Below are 16,930 nucleotides of genomic sequence, written 5' to 3'. Positions count from 1 at the left end.
CTTGTATGTGCTTGAAGATTCTGTCCATTTAAATGTTTTATTTTGTTTTGTTTTATTTTGTTTCTTTGGATGTTCGAAATAAATAAATAAATCAAATCAAAAGTGACAAATGACAAGAGATCATTCCATCTTGGAAAAAAAAAAAAAAAAAATCTCTAAATCCATTGATTCATCAAACAACACAGGAATTGCTCTTCCAACTCAACAGAAAATGATGTTCCACTTTATAAAATATTCATGTTAATGCAAATATGTAATTCCTTACATTCATAATAAAGCCACTGAAACATTCAACAGAAGAACTCCATACAAAAATACATCTTTAAAGCCTTTAGAGGAACTTTCAAGTTTCTGTGCTCCTGTAAAGCACTTGGAATCCTCTGAATGGTTGGAATAAACTTGCTTTGCACTACTTCACAAATGCCACGCACGCACACGCACACGCACATTGTGGCTGACCAACATCATCACTGTCTGCCTCCTGTTGTGTTCATGCTGCAGGACCAACACGCAGTCTCTCTTGCTCTTTCACTCTTACTTCTCTCTCTCTCTCTCTCTCTCTCGCGCACGCACAGACTCACAAACACGCGCGCACCACGCACCCTGACCTGCCAGCATCAGTAGCCTCCCGCAATCGCTGCTGAAACGGCGGAACAAACCCGTGGTGACACGTGTGCGCACCAATCACGTCCGCGCACACACAGGCTGCACACACACAACCGCACAATTACCGACAAGCTGCAGGTGCGCCTCAATCAGTCCACGGATCACATGCGCAAAATGTGCACGCGCAAACACACTTTCAGTGATCCAGAAGAAGTCTGAACCCTGGAGCAGACGCCGTAAAGATCTAAAGTGTATCCAAAAACAGCATGTTCACATTTCAACACACATTTAAGCAACAATGAAGTCACATCAGCTGCGCGCAAACGCACATGCGAGCGCGCACGCACCCACACTCACGTGCAAACGCAAACACACGCGCACATTAATTTGTTTTCCTACCTTCCTCGTGCATCCTCTGCAGACAGAAAGTGAGGTTTCTCCGCCAACCCGGCATAGTCATGAGCAAAGGAAGAGGGTTAGATGAGGATGAGTGTGATGGGGATGATGAAGATGAGTGATGAGGAGGATGAAGATGATGATGGCAGTAGATCCTGTCCGGTAGAGGTGATGACACGTAGACACCAGTCACGGCAAATCCAGCGATTCCTCAGTTGTTGTCCTCTTGTTGTTTGTTTCCGCTCTGTGGTGTGTCTGGACACGGCTGGAGCGGCTGCTCTCTCCGGTAACGACCCCGCTGACAGTCGGTGTGACAGTCGGTCCCGCTGCGGCACCGATGAGCTCTCTCTCTCTCTCTCTCTCTCTCTCTCTCTCTCTCTCTCTTTTCTCTCATATACTCCCGCTCTCTGCAAACAGTCCAGTTAGCTGACTGCCTTTCTTTACAGTCCCTCTGACTTCCCCACTGGAGTTTTTTTTTTTGTCTTTTTTTTAATCTTGTATAACTGCTTTTATGAAGGCGTATTAGAGCCACATAGGAAAAACAAAGGCACTTGTCACCACGAGAATAAAGTCGTAATATTATGAGAATAAAGTAGTAGTTTAAAAAAAAAAACTCAATAATTTAAAGAAAACAATGTCATAGATAGATAGATAGATAGATAGATAGATAGATAGATAGATAGATAGATAGATAGATAGATTTTATAAATCCCGAGGGAAATTCAAGTATTCAGCAGCTTTGCATACAGCACAGGAAGACAAAAAACAGTCCAAAACAGGAGGGTTAGTAACCAGGTTGACATTAAGGTTAGTATGTCTTCTAAAAAAAACTTGCTAAGAACCTAGATAACTTCCTTTACAATTCTGTAAACAAATATGACTTCTAATTTAAAACTCTGTAGAAAAATTAAATGTATAATATTTACACATTTTCACTTTAAATCACTGTTCTTACTTTAAATCACCGGTTTCACTTTAAATCAGTGTTCTCACTTTAATCACTGTTCTCACTTTAAATCACCGTTTGTACTATAGATAGATAGATAGATAGATAGACAGATAGATAGATAGATAGTCCCGAGGAAAATTCAAAACATTTATTTTTGTTATAACATGGAAGTTGTAATATTTTGAAAAGAAATTCACAATAGTGCGATTAAAAAAAGTCTTAATTTAGAAATTGTAAGCCTTAAACCTTGTTGATGACAGAGTTTCTGGTGTTGTGCCAAGGTACGTACCCTGCATGAGAATTGTTTTCCCAAAGGCTGGAGCATAATGTCAACTTTTTATTTCATAATTTCAATTTTATATCTCATAATTTCAACTTTTTACCTCATAATAATGCTTTTTTTTAATCACATAATTTCGACTTTTTATCTCGTAATGTCAACTTTTCATCTCATAATTATGTTTTTTATTGGATAATGTCGACTTTTTATCTCATAATGTCAACTTTTTATCTCATAATTATGTTTTTTATTGGATAATGTTGACTTTTTATCTCTTAATGTCAACTTTTTATCTCATAATTTCAACTTTTTATCACATAATTAAGTTTTTTTATCACACAATTTCGACTTTTTTTCTCATAATGTCGACTTTTTATCTCTTAATGTCAACTTTTTATCTCATAATTATGTTTTTTATTGGATAACGTCGACTTTTTATCCCTTAATGTCAACTTTTTATCTCATAATGTCAACTTTTTATCTCATAATTATGTTTTTTATTGGATGTCGACTTTTTATCTCTTAATGTCAACTTTTTATCTCATAATTATGTTTTTTATTGGATAATGTTGACTTTTTATCTCTTAATGTCAACTTTTTATCTCATAATTTCAACTTTTTATCACATAATTAAGTTTTTTTATCACACAATTTCGACTTTTTTTCTCATAATGTCGACTTTTTATCTCTTAATGTCAACTTTTTATCTCATAATTATGTTTTTTATTGGATACTGTCAACTTTTTATCTCTTAATGTCAACTTTTTATCTCATAATTTCAACTTTTTATCACATAATTAAGTTTTTTTTATCACACAATTTCGACTTTTTATCTCATAATGTCAGCTTTTTATCTCATAATGTCAACTTTTATCTCATAATTAGGTTTTTTTTATCACATAATTTTGACTTTTTATCTCATAATTTCAACTTTTTAATCACATAATTGTGTTTTTTATTGGATAATTTCAACTTTTTATCTCATAATGTCAACTTTTTATCTCATAATTATGACTTTCTTATTTCATAATTTTCAGCTTTTTATCTCATAATTATGGCTTTTTATCTCATAATTTAAACTTTTTATCTCATAATTACAATTTGTTATCACATAATTTCAGCTTTTTATCTCATAATTTTAACTTTTTATCTCATTATCATTACTTTTTTAATTATATAATTTTGACTTTTTATCTATAATTTCAACTTTTTATCTCATAATTATGGCTTTCTTATCTCATAATTTCAGCAAACACAAGTGAACTGATGGTGGGCTAATAAGCTCAGTATTTTGCCGTGCGTAAACCCAATATTAAAGTATACCCTCACAAAATGCTCCAAGTTCTCCATTATAGGACGAGTGAGTACGACTTTATTCTTATAATTTTATGATATTTTTCCCACCCATTTTTAAATTACGACATTATTCTCTGAATATTATGGCTTTACTCTCAAAATATGGCAACCTTATTCTCATAATATTATGACTTCAGTCTTGTAAAATTATGACTCTTTTTGTAATCAGCTTTATTGTCATAAAAGTATAGGTTTTATCTTGATATTTTACAACTTTAGTCTCGTGCTGACAAGCGTTTTTATTTTGTTATGTGGCCCTAATACGTTGTCGTAACTGCTGTCATACCCATTCTCCTCCAGCTCCAGTTTCTGGGGGGTTTCATTTCCTAAGGGTTCACTGCAGTAGACAAAACATCTTGTATCTACATGTACCCTACATGTAATTTTTCAATTATTTATAAAGGTTTTAGAATTTTGTGCTGGAATTTATTAATAACTTTGCGGATTTAAAAAAAAAAAAAAAAAAATTGTACCTGTTTTCAATCTTTTTTTTTTTTTTTTTTTTTTTGACAGATTTTTAAAATACTGTAATAAATTTTCTTAAATCATTTTTACACATTTTTTAATTTTGTACTAACATTTTTCAATCATTTTTTACAGATTTTTTGCAAAAAAATGTACAAAAAATTGTCAATCATTTTTCTATAGATTTTTTTTTAATTTGTACTAAAATATTTCAATGTTTGTTTGTTTTTTTTTGCAGATTTTTTAAAATGTTGTACTAAAATGTCTCAATCATTGTTTTTACAGTTTTTTTTTTTTAAATTGTACAACAAAGTTTCAATATTTTTTTTCCACATTTAAAAAAAAGAAATCCTAAAATTTTTCAATCATTTTTACAGATTTAAAAAAAAAAATGCTGTACTAAAATTTTTCAATCTTTTTTTATTTTATTTTATTTTTTATAATTTGTACTAAATTTTTTCAATTATTTTTTCATATTTTGTTTTTAAATTTTGTACAGAAAAAAAAAAAATTCAAAAGATATTCCAGTTAATAAAAGCCTGTGAAGCCCAGGTGAAGCTCACTTTTGTTTTCTGCTTAAGCTTCAGTATGCTGTTTTATCATGTTGTAATAGTACAGCTACAGTATTTTAGCTAGCATAAATTTTGAAGCACAGCATAATCAACTAATAGTTTAATTATCGTAACATATTCACTTGTAGAAAGAAATAAAATACTGTTACTCAAAGCAGCCACAACAAAATGATGCCACCCCCCACATGGTGACCGAGGAGAATGCACACACCAGTTCATTGAAGAGGAGCTGAAACAATATTACTGAGGTTAACTTCATTGTACCTTAGGTCAGATATATCACTGCAATAAAACTTGTTATTCACATGTTTTTTGGGGGTTTTTTTATTCGAAAACCTGTCTGTATTTAAGTGTCCTTCACTCTGTTACCATCTGGGTACAACCATGCTGGTAAAGTCAGGGGTTGGTTCACCTCTGCTGTTCGCTTGTTCACCAGTAGGAGTTACTGAAGTAAACACATGATTAGTGAGATAATTGTAGGTCATAACTCACATTATATGTCATTCTAACATGCTCATAGTATTACAGTAATACTACCTTAAATATCCCAGTTAATGTGACAGGTCTGAGCAGATCAGTTTCAGATTATTTAAAAGGATCAGATGTATTTTGATCCCATTATATCCTGAAATGAAGTTAATTATATGAATTTAAATAAATGCAGCCTGGGATAGAGCTGCACTGAAAAGTCCCAAGAGAAGTCTGAAGTGTACCTAATGCAGTTAAAAAAAAAAAAAAAAAAATGCATGGAACACAAAAAAATGAAAACAACAGGAAACAGAAGCTGTACTCATCAACTATAGTGTATTTATATGCTTCATTTAGATGACTCTCAGCCGTGTTGACCTGGTGAAGACTTCAGTTGGACACCTCTATACTGCTGGTGGCTGTATAGACAGTATACAGTGGGTACGGAAAGTATTCAGACTCCCTTAAATATTTCAGTCTTTGTTATTTTGCAGTCATTTGCTAAAATCTTTTAAGTTAATTTTTTTCCTCATTAATGTACACACAGCACCCCATTTTGACAGAAAAAAAAAATGAATTGCAGACACATTTCCAGGTTTATTAAAAAAGAAAAATTGAAATATCACATGGTCACAAATTTTGTGACCGTCACAGAATAGCCAAAAATTCTGTGATGGGCCCACAGAAGTGATACCAATGTAAGTCAGTGGTAGGCATCAAATACAACCGTGCGTGGACCACGTAACATGAGTGATCCTGATGCATTTGAATCAGGGGATCAGTGCGTGGACCTCAGCTGATGCCTTCCACTGACTTACATTAGTATCACTTCTGTGGACCCATCACGGAATTTTCGGCGATTCCGTGATCCCACCACAGATTTTGAGATAGGGGTATGTGGTCATTACACGGAATTCTGTGAGACCAGGTTGATGGAAGTGATGACAGAAAACTTGAGGTGCTTGCCATTTTGTCAGGTTGTGGAAACAAAAAATTCGAAAATCTCAAAAGATACAGCCACGGCTTTTTGTCCCAAAGTGCCATCCGTTAGGTAAGCGCAACACTAGAACACAGAAATCACACTGTCTTTGCACTGATTTAAGTATTTGCTGCCTCCTAGGGTATGGGAGTTACATACTGTGCCTTTAATGTTAAAATCATGTTATTGTATTTTTTGTTTGTATTAAAATATTAACATTTACTATTCAGTACTTATTTTGCGATGAACCATGATGACAGAATGGAGCAATATGGCAGGGTCAAATGAAGAGTGTATGCAAAGAACTAAAGACCTTGAGCAGGCCTTGAACAGACAGTGTGGTTGGATGGAACCTGTCTGACTGATTAAAGGGTCATTCTATCCTGAAAAGATATTTTGGTTACAGTAATATCGGGAACTAAATCTTACAGATCTTAGATAGTTTATCATCTTATTTGATGAAACACCTTTTTAATGCTTTGACAGTGGCTGGAGTCTCCCTTAGAGATAAGAGTGAGTGGGATGGATGGATGGATGGATGGATGGATGGATGGATGGATGGATGGATGGATGGATGGACAAACTGTTCAGGAATAATACTATGACAAAGGTATAATAATACTGTAACACCCTTACCTCATAATCATCACTATATTGTACAACTGCTGCTACTGTAAATAGATTGACATGTACACTTTATATTCTGCTATAGTTTATTCTTTATACCGCTTACTTATTCTTATTCTTATTCTCTGTTGACATTTTTTTTTTTTTTAATGCATGGCAGAAGCTGAGAGAGAAACAGTATCTCAATTCTCTGTATGTCCTTAGCATCTAGTGAATTGACAATAATAATAAAAAAAATTAAAATTAAAAAAATCTTTGAATCTTTTTTAGGTTGTAATATAAGATAGCACTTGTCACACTCAAAGGGCTACATAAGGGTTTCACTTTTTAGATGTTAAAATTTGTTAAAATTGGCCTTTAATTTTATTGGCTCAAGACCAGCAACACAAAGGGGGGATGCACATAGAAATGCATGTTAAAAGTCATTTCTTTACTTAAATTAATAACAAAAAAAATAATATTGTGATATAAAAATAGAACAGTAATTAGTCATGTTTGCAATTTAAAGATTTGTGAAAATATGGTGTAATGTATGTTGTCTGGTGTGGTAAACTAAGATAGAAAAGTTGAGGTGACTTTAGAAGGTGAGACAAGGACAAAGATTATATATAAAAATGGCCATTTTTGACAAAGATGTGTCTTTCCATGTACTGTTTTCTTTGGTAAGGATTTAGTCACCGCAGAACACTTCCTCATGTGCAGATGAAACAACTTCTCTCCCGGCATTATTTTTTACAAGGCACAGCAGCCTTCACCCAGCGCCTCTCATGAACAAGCCAGACAACCCATAGACCTTTGACCTCTATTCCAGAGCGACAGTGGCTGGAACTAGATCTATGTATAGCACTGTTACAGGCCTAATGAAGTGTGCAGATTGATCTGGATATGCAAGACTGACGCAGAAACAAGCAGAGTGGAAGTGGTTGGCACCATTGGTGTGCTCAGTATTTCTGCACCACTCTTTTTTTAAACCACAAAAAACAATGTGCAGTTTGGTGTTCACAGCCCGACCAATGCACAGTCATTCTTACTGTTGTATATTTTTAAGAGTGTCTATGTGCATTGCATTTAGAGCAGTGGCGGCAGCTCGTCTTTCAGACAGGGGAAGCTCATTGTCGGCTTACTTTAAAAAAAAAAAAAAAAAATTAAGAAAATGCTTAGTGACCTTATCGTACCAAGTAGGTGTCTTTCCCAGGGACTGGACCAGTGTCCTCTCAATATCATCAGAGCTAGGGCTGCTCAGATTGCCTTGGCCCATTGTGTTGTGGGTGTAAGACTTCAGCCTTTTTAAACAAGAGATGCTCCTTTTACTCCGACCTAGCCGACAGTTTGATTGATTTAACTATCTACAAAACGATATTAAACTCGAACAACAAATGATTAAATTATGTAACTGAAACAAGAAAACGCTGAAATTATGTTAAATTGAAACAAGGAAGTACAATGAGTGTTTTATTTACAGTGCAAGAAATGAACGAGTAATTTCATAGTGGTTTCTCTCTTGATTTCACAGCAGAATGTGCGACAGTATTAAACTGAACTGTGTCAGTGAAAGAGTAGATCTCAAACTAGCTGTCAATCTAACGGGATTCAGCCTTTCGACCGATCCTCCAATCAGCACGTGGGATTCTGGCGTCCAGCCCGGCCGAGCTCCGCCCACAGCTCCATTCACCCCCAGAGATGCCCGGCGTCCGGGGGCGGGACAACATCGTGGCATTTATCCAATTACCATCCAGTTTTGACACGATGAAAAAAACTGTTCCAGTCAGTCCCATTGAAGCCCATAGACGCGACAAATGCACTGAGCAGAGATGTATGAGAAAACAGCGCAACAGGAATGTATAAGCAGTGAACAACATCGCGTCCGTTGGTTTGTGATAAAGCTGATTTTGAACGAACTCATCTTTGAGATGAACGTGTTCTAACGCATTTGTAGCCAATAAAATGTCAGTACAACCGTACATATTTAACCATTTAATTTTCGTAATTTTAGGGGAAGCCGGGCTTCCCTTGCAGTCTATGAGAAATCGCCACAGATTTAGAGGATTACTGTTCAAATAAAATCCTCTAAACATTCAATTACAAACGAGGGATGGAGAGATTCACCTATTTGAATTGGTGGTCCGAGACAGACATTTTGGCTAAATGTGCAATGTATCTTTCTTAGTGTGTCTGCATCAGGGTTATTATCGTGAACGAAAACTAATGAAATGATGAAAACTAGAATTGTAAAAACATTTTTGTTAACTGAAATAAATAAAAACTATAATTAAAAGAAAAAAGCGATAACTAACTGAAACTGTATCATGTGCTTATAAAACTAACCAAAACGTATAAAAATGATGGATAAAATTCCCTTCGTTTTCATCTTTGTCGATGTCGGATTGATATGAAATCAATTTATTTCATTTCAGCAATTTTAGCTAGCGACACCATACGACACTTCACGGTCCGTCACTTCTCGTCACTTATGGTTTAGAGTCGTCTTATCGTCCCAACTCTACCTGGAAACATGGAGACTAAAGTTGGGAGAAAGCAGCAGAGTCCTGTGTGGGATTTATGGGAATTATTTATGAAGAGGAGTAAAGATATGTCGAAACCAAAATTACTACTAAAACTAAACTAAAACTAAGCATTCAGAAGACAACAAAAACTAGAAAACCTGCTCAAAAAACAAATTAAAACTAACTGAATTTGAGGGAAAAAAAATCAAAACTAACTAAAACTAGGCTATAATGAAAAATCCAAAACTATTCTAACCTTGGTCTGATTCAATAAAACCCATGGTTACGTCGATTATTACATAGTTTATCTCGTTTGCACCTGTGTTTTCAAGGTGCCTTGAATGCACCATCACTATCTTTTGGTGTTTTGTTATTAAAACATACGGGAGCCGGGTGGCACAGCCGCATTCAGTAAACTGCAAACATGGAGGGAAGTGAGACAATAGGTGAAGAGGAGATATTCAGCGGACCTCTGAAGACACAAGTCAAAAGTTTGGCAATTTGCAAAGTCCAGGGGGAAGGATTGTTTAGCTCTGAAGGGTGATGTGTTGCAGTGATGGAAAAAAACAAACAAACAGGTAAATCTTCCACTGTTGTTGCTTGTTGATGCTGGGAAATGTTTAGAGTTAACTTTTATAATATTTTGTAAAACACTGTAAAATTACAGACTGAAAACACTTTTAGTGAAAGGACCTGAGGAAAGTACTTTGTGAATGACCCATGATTTTTTTTTTTTTTTTTTTTTATTGTTGTTGTTGTTTTTTTTTTTTGTTTTTTTTTTATTTTTAATAAGAGGCCAAAAAGAAATTGCCTAATTATATGTACTGTATAAGTAGACAATGAGATTAAAGACAAATGTAAGAAGAAAAACATTTTTTGTTCATGATTTAGTGTGAATTAGGAAAGATAACATGCTGTGTACTTTTAATCCCCCTTGGCCAAATATAGTGTAAGATTCTGTTGAAAGTTACTGCCCTATAATTTAGGTTAGACTGTCTTTGTGTAAAACTTATTACATACATATTTATATTTGAAAGCACTCAGATATTATAACTGCACAAGGCATAAGGTCATTTGACTTTGAAAAAGTAGGTCAAGGTCACCTATTTTCAATCTGCTTCTGCTTCATGCCAAGATGCATCCACAGTATAAAGCTGGTGCAGATATGTCAATGCATTCTTCAGGTAATGTGATTATGTCGTTGAATGGACAGACAGACAGACAGATGACAAAACAGTTACAATAACTGTTTGGCCAGAAGTTGGCTGAAGGGTAATAAAACAATCCTCTGTCTGTTACTATTCAATTGCATCTTCTTTTTAAGTTGGTTTCATTGGTTTGCTTTATATGAAACAATCAAGTATCAAATACATCCTTCATGGGAAAGAGAGAGGACAAAAAAATTGTGATGTTGTTTAGAAACCAGATGTGGACTTGTAAATTCTTTGTATTGTGTTGAATCATTTTGAATTGCATCTTGAATCATATTGAACCGAATTATGTTGTATAAAGTCAAATTGTTAATTAATCGTATCATGAATAGGGGTGAATCGTATCACATCGTATTGGCAAGGGGCTTCACTGTATTGTCAATGGTTTAATGGTTAATCAGGCGTGAAAGGGTTAACTTTTTCACCTTGAATACAGCAACCTACAGGTCAGTATGTATTTACATGCTGCACATTTTTATATACTATTATATATACACACACACACACACACACACACACACACACACACACACACACACACACAGACACACACACACTTATTTTTTTCATAATTACCCCATGTCCAGAAGGCCTGTTTTTGGTTCAGTTTATTTGTTTGTTAACACTTTAGCAGTAAAACAATTGGTTGAATTCATACCAAATTGGGTTTATAGATTGCCAGTGACCCAGAATCAATGTGATTACATTTTGAGAAAAGTAGGTCAAAATTAAATTTTTTTTATGAAGTTTTAACATCTTTTTTTTTCATTTACTTAGAATGGCCGAAATGTCTATGCTGACATCAGCACACACATAGACATGATGACATTAGCTGGATTGATGCCAAAATAAGCTACAATGCTTGTGAGGGGCGGGGTTTGTTGTGCCTGGCACCACTTGTTCAGTAATTGAGCCTCTTGTGCAGTACTTTTAACATTTTCCACCCCCCAGAGCCGTCTCAGCCTGCTGTTTAAACCTGAAAAGGTAACATAAGCTGGGTTTCCATTGCCCTCAGAAATGTGCGAAATGTAAATTGCGCAATAGAAAACTGGTAGTGGAAACACAGAAATGTCGCAAAATCTGTCAAAAATCGCAAAAAAAAGTTTTTACACTCTCATGAGGTGGTTTTTGAGATGTTTTGATATAGAAGTATAGCACAAAAGTGTAATGAAAACACGTTTTATTACACATTTTCACACATCTGTGCACGGTGGTTTTGCACAGGTCAAACATCTCACCTAGGACCCTGTACTCAGAACAGGTGGTTCTAGTTTGTACACCGCAATAGAGACTCACTTTTGTGTAAGAACTTCTTCCCGAGGGCATGACAAGTCTGGTGCCACGAGAGGTTCAGTAACATCACACAGTTCATTAAATGCTGCCTGGGTCGTTCGGAAATTATGGATCTACAACTGGTTGGTGAATTCCTGATGTACAATTCTCTCCCAGAAATCCATTATTCAACGTTCAAAGCATTTATTGTCATGTGTACAGTAAAGAAACAGGATTCCCTATACAATGAAAATCTTACTTTGCCATCCACACTGAATGCCACAAGAATTTAAGATAAGTATAAAAGTACAAGTATAAAAAAAATTGGAATAGAATAATTTAACTAGGAGTTACACAACCAAAACAAAGTGCCATTTAAAAATGGCATGCAAGAGAAAAAGAGCATAAACAACTACTAAAGATAAAATATTTATATATATATATATATATATATATATATATATATATATATATATATATATATATATATATATATATATATATATATATATGTGTGTGTGTGTGTGTGTGTGTGTGTGTGTATGTATATATATATATATATGTATGTATAAATGTACTACATCTGGTAATTGTGCAAACTGTCAGAGGCCACCTATCTCAGAGGTCTGAGATAGGTGAGATGTTAATGTGCAAAATTGTCAGAGATAAACAGTATGAACACTTAGAGACAAAGAGTATGATAGATGATAAACAATATGATATATAAGGTGCATAAAGTGTCAGAGAGAATCAGTATGGAGTAAATACATATATATAAGGTGTGTAAACAGTATCACAGTTGAGGTGTGAACACTGTAAACAGTCAGTATGGCTGTTGTTGTGGACTCCTGTCAGCTGTTAAGGAGCCTGATGGAGGAGGGAAAGACACAGTTCCTGAGTCTGGATGTTCTGCACTTCAGACTCCAGCATCTTCGACCTGAGGGGAGGAGAGTGAACAGTCTGTGTTGGGGTGGGTGGGGTCCTTGATGATAGAGGCAGCCCTCCTGTGAACTCCAAGTCAGTAGGTGCTCTGCAGAGGGCAGGGGAGTCCTGGTGATCTTGGTCCAGTCTTCACCACTCTCTGCATGCGTTTGCGGCCCATGATGGAGGCGCTGCCAGACCACACAGTGGTGCAGCCAGACAGGATGGACTCAACAACACAGCAGTAGCTGTTATTGAGGATCTTTGGAGACATACCAAACCTCCTCAGCCTCCTCAGGAAGTACAGCCGCTGCTAAACGTTCTTCTCCAGCTGTGTGGTATTTAGTGTCCAGGTGAGGTCCACACTGATGTGGACCCCCAGATATTTGAAGCCACTCACCCACTCCATTTCCTGTCCTCAGATGAGCAGTGGCTGATGGGGCTTCCTCATGTCCACTATCATCTCCTTATGTGTGACCACTACCATAAATAAGGACTTTGCCTTGGGACGTTTATACGTTCCCTTCTTCTTTTGTTTCAGACAGTCACTGCAATAGCAGTAGATGCAACCAACACTACGGTGCCAACACCGTGGAGGTTTTGCATGAAACTCAGTGCGTCCATCTTCCTGAAACGAGCGCCTTGTGAGAACTATGCAGTATTTATGAGAATTACGACATGTTGCGAGACGGGACTTTACTTGAATCATGCATTAGAAGCCAAAAACTCTTCAGTGGAAACACTTACAAGTAGCAAATACACAATGTCAAAATTGTAGAAATATCGCTTTTATTTTGTGGAAAACTGTAGTGGAAACCCAGCTTTAGTTTGTGCTAAGACCAGGTGCCAGCTGAGCCTGGGAACCAGACAGTCAAGTCAAGTCAACTTTATTTATAAAGCACTTTAAAGACAACACAGTTTGCCAGAGAACCGTACACAGACATAAAAACAAGACAGTGGTGAAACTGAACCAAAACAGCAAATGTGAAATAAAAACAAAAACAAACTAGAAAAGCACTTGGAGAGTGAAGACCTCTGCCAAGGCAGATCAGGTCCCCCCCTCCCCAATCACCGCCACCAAAATTTAATCATTTGTTCCTTGTGCCAGTATCAACATTTCCTGAAAACTCCATCAAAATCTGTCCTTAAATTTTTGAGTCATCTTGCTGACAGACAGGCAGACAAACAAACAAACAAACAAACAAACAAACAAACAGATAAACCCCGATGAAAACATAACCTCCACCATTCCCTGGCAGAGGTTAAAAAAAAAAAAAAAAAAAAGTTTTGAAAAGCCTCCACAGAGTTGTAGAAGTGTGTGTCACCTCTGGTTGCTCCAGTGTCACACTCATCTACTCCATGTTCCCTGCTTCAGTCTCTGTGGAGCTGTGACCACGTCACAGATGAGGGGGTGGATTAGACTTGCATATCCTTTATTTGGTGATTGCTAAAGGAAGAGAGTACAAACTGAACTGCCCTGAGGCATAGGAAGAGCAGATTTGGATCCGCATATCTGCCTTTCACTGGCTTCAGATGTGGACTTACACTGGCAGAGTGTAATACAGCAAATGACACCCAGACAAACACAATCCTGAATGTGTTTGTCCTTTAAAGTATTTTGTGTTTTCCCTATCTTTTGCTTCCACTTGCTTAGCACAGACATGATAAGCAGTCTGAGCTGCATCTTGCACCGGGTTAAGTGCAAAGTCAGTCGAGTCAAGTGAGTATGAAGATAATTTTATGTCTTTACTTTATTCAAGCAAAGAAAAAAACATAACATGCTCGCACTTGAAAACCCTCGGCCTGACTTATGAAAATCTTCAAAATATTGACTGTCACTGATATGTTGATTTGCAATATGCAAAATGTTCGACACTGTGAATTAATACTGGAACTGATTTGTGCAATAGACGTATAAAGGAATCCAAGATTTATGTAAAACAGTCCATACAGTGGTAAAGAATTAATGTAAATGAACCATAAGAGAAATAAGTGTAAGATAAATAAATATACATGTCAAGGAAGAGTAAAGGGCGCATTTCAAGTTTGTTATACGGATATTCTAATTTATCTGTTTTTTTTTTTTTTGTTTTATTGTATTTTTTTGTCTGTAATTGGTCGCCCCCTCCAGCAGATGGCGCCCATCTGCCTGTGTAGCCTATGCCCAGAGGCAGCCAGACTCTAACATAGCATTATTAACATTTGTGTTAACATTAGGGTCATTTTCACAGGCTTGAACAAAATATTGATGAAAGTTATTCTTGTTTAGTTCCATTTCTCTCACCCATTCCTCCGCTCTATCACGTCTCCACTGCCAGGCTGCAGTGAAGCCGGACAGGAAGTGGAGACTCCAGTGTTTGTTGTTTCCATATGATGGTTTACAGAGGCATTTTCTTTCATCCCTCTTTTATTCTTAACTATGCTGTGCACTGTCATGTCCAATTTCGGTCCGCATTGAGTGCAATCTGAGTCTGCGAGTATGCGCAGATATCCGTGGAGTGTATCAGCCATGGGCATTTCTAGGCCATTTTTGGGGGTGCTGAATCACCCGTAAATTGATTCCCAGCACCCCTAAAATATCTGAAGGTTGCTGAATTTTTTCGATCTTCTTGTTTACTTTATGTCTGTTCTCAACATGCTAAAAAATGTCAAAGCCATATACAGTACGTGGTTGAAACATAATATTTTAACAACAAAAATTCAGGACGATATTTAAAAAAGGGAAATCATCAAATCGATTTCATCCCTCTTGTGCCTCCGGGCCTCCAGGTTATCGTAGGCTCTTCCTCCTCTCTGTGACAGCGGTCTTTCACAGAAGTCTGGGTAATGACCGGACTTCAAATCTGTTCATGAACCTGCAGTAGTGATACCAGTGTAAGCCGTGGTTTCCGGATCCCGCAATTCACATATAACTACATGGGGATCACTCATCTTACGTTGTCCCGGATTCATACCGTACTGTCTTCTGCTGATGGTCCAGGTCGTGGGGTCAACAGCCTCAGCAGAGAAGCCCAGACAGCTCTCTGCCCAGACGCATCCACCAGCTCCAGGGATATAATCCCTCCAGCATCTCCTGGGTCGGTCTCTTCCACGCACGGATCCCCCAGTTTAAACAGAACCGCATGGGGATCACTCATACTACATGGTCCATGCACGCACAACTGATGCCTGCCTTACAGTGGTATCACTTCTGTGGGCCCAGGTACCCCAAAAAGGGCAAAACAAAACAAAACAAAACAAAACAAAAAACAAATAAATAAATAAATAAATAAATAAATAAATACATATATATATATATATATATATATATATATATATATATATATATATATATATATATATATATATACATACTTGATTTATTTCTCTTACTTGCTAAATGTTTCATTCACAAATGTAAGTTCTGTAACACAAAACCAAATAGTATTTATTTTTTGAAACATGTTGAACTTTATTTAAAGCTGTCAGATAAATCTGGAAACAAAAAGGCTGTAAAAACCATCAGTATTTGCTGTGATTTGTACATTGTATTGTAGTGAATTCCCCCTGGCAAACTTGTTGTTATTTTCTTGTTGTATACAGTGTTTGTAAACTCTGCTTCATTCAGTAAAGATTTAATGAAAAAGAAAAAAAAAAAAACCTTCAATTTTTTTTTCAAAAAAAAACCCAAACAAACAAAAAAGAGCCAGATTCAGGTAAGAGTGTAAGATCAACTTGTGTAACTTCATTTTCTACAGCAACCAAATATTCTATTACAATGATGTTGTAAGTTGAATAAATGTACCAGTTTATATCTCTTATTAGATATAAAACACATTGTTTGGTTATTTGCCTTTTGGTTAAAGCACAAAGAGAGAGAGGGGAGCAGAGAGACACTGAACATATACTCTGGTCAGTGTTATTCCACATATATATTGGTTTCTGTCCATTTATCCAACAGATGTCTAAATGTTCCACTGATAGAACCTGCACAGTGAATGTCTTGTCATGTGCAGACAGTGTTTGAAGTAGATCTGGTAGATCTGACACTAATATTCCTCTGGAGTTAAACCCATTATCACGTATATACAGCAGGTAGAGGAGCTGCTGTATCAAAATGGAGGATTGTCTTCCACCAGAAATTAGGGTTAGGGTATATTTCTTTTATGATTCCAATCCATTCCTCTTTTACTGTGGATCAGCATTTAAATAACTTTCATCAGATTTGATGGTTTAGTCACAGAGTTTCTCATACCCAAAAAATGTTACGCTTTTCTTTCACAAATGTGGTAATGATGGTCTGAAATTGTGTTAAAATGTACAAAACAGTGAAATTTCTCTTGCC

The 16,930-nt window shown here is 36.1% G+C and overlaps 1 long non-coding RNA gene across 1 annotated transcript; it reads left to right on the top strand.

Moving 5' to 3' along the window:
* Positions 1 to 12,494: 12,494 nt before the first annotated feature.
* On the top strand, positions 12,495 to 14,591 carry LOC115419609 (uncharacterized). Its single transcript, XR_003935447.1, has 3 exons — positions 12,495 to 12,507; positions 13,474 to 13,481; positions 14,372 to 14,591. It is a non-coding gene; the product is annotated as an uncharacterized LOC115419609 (long non-coding RNA).
* Positions 14,592 to 16,930: the final 2,339 nt, after the last annotated feature.

Source organism: Sphaeramia orbicularis, chromosome 5 (assembly GCF_902148855.1).
Source record: "Sphaeramia orbicularis chromosome 5, fSphaOr1.1, whole genome shotgun sequence".
NCBI classification, from domain to species: domain Eukaryota; kingdom Metazoa; phylum Chordata; class Actinopteri; order Kurtiformes; family Apogonidae; genus Sphaeramia; species Sphaeramia orbicularis.
Note: the sequence above shows the minus strand (reverse complement) of the source record. Positions and strands in the feature narration are given on the sequence as shown.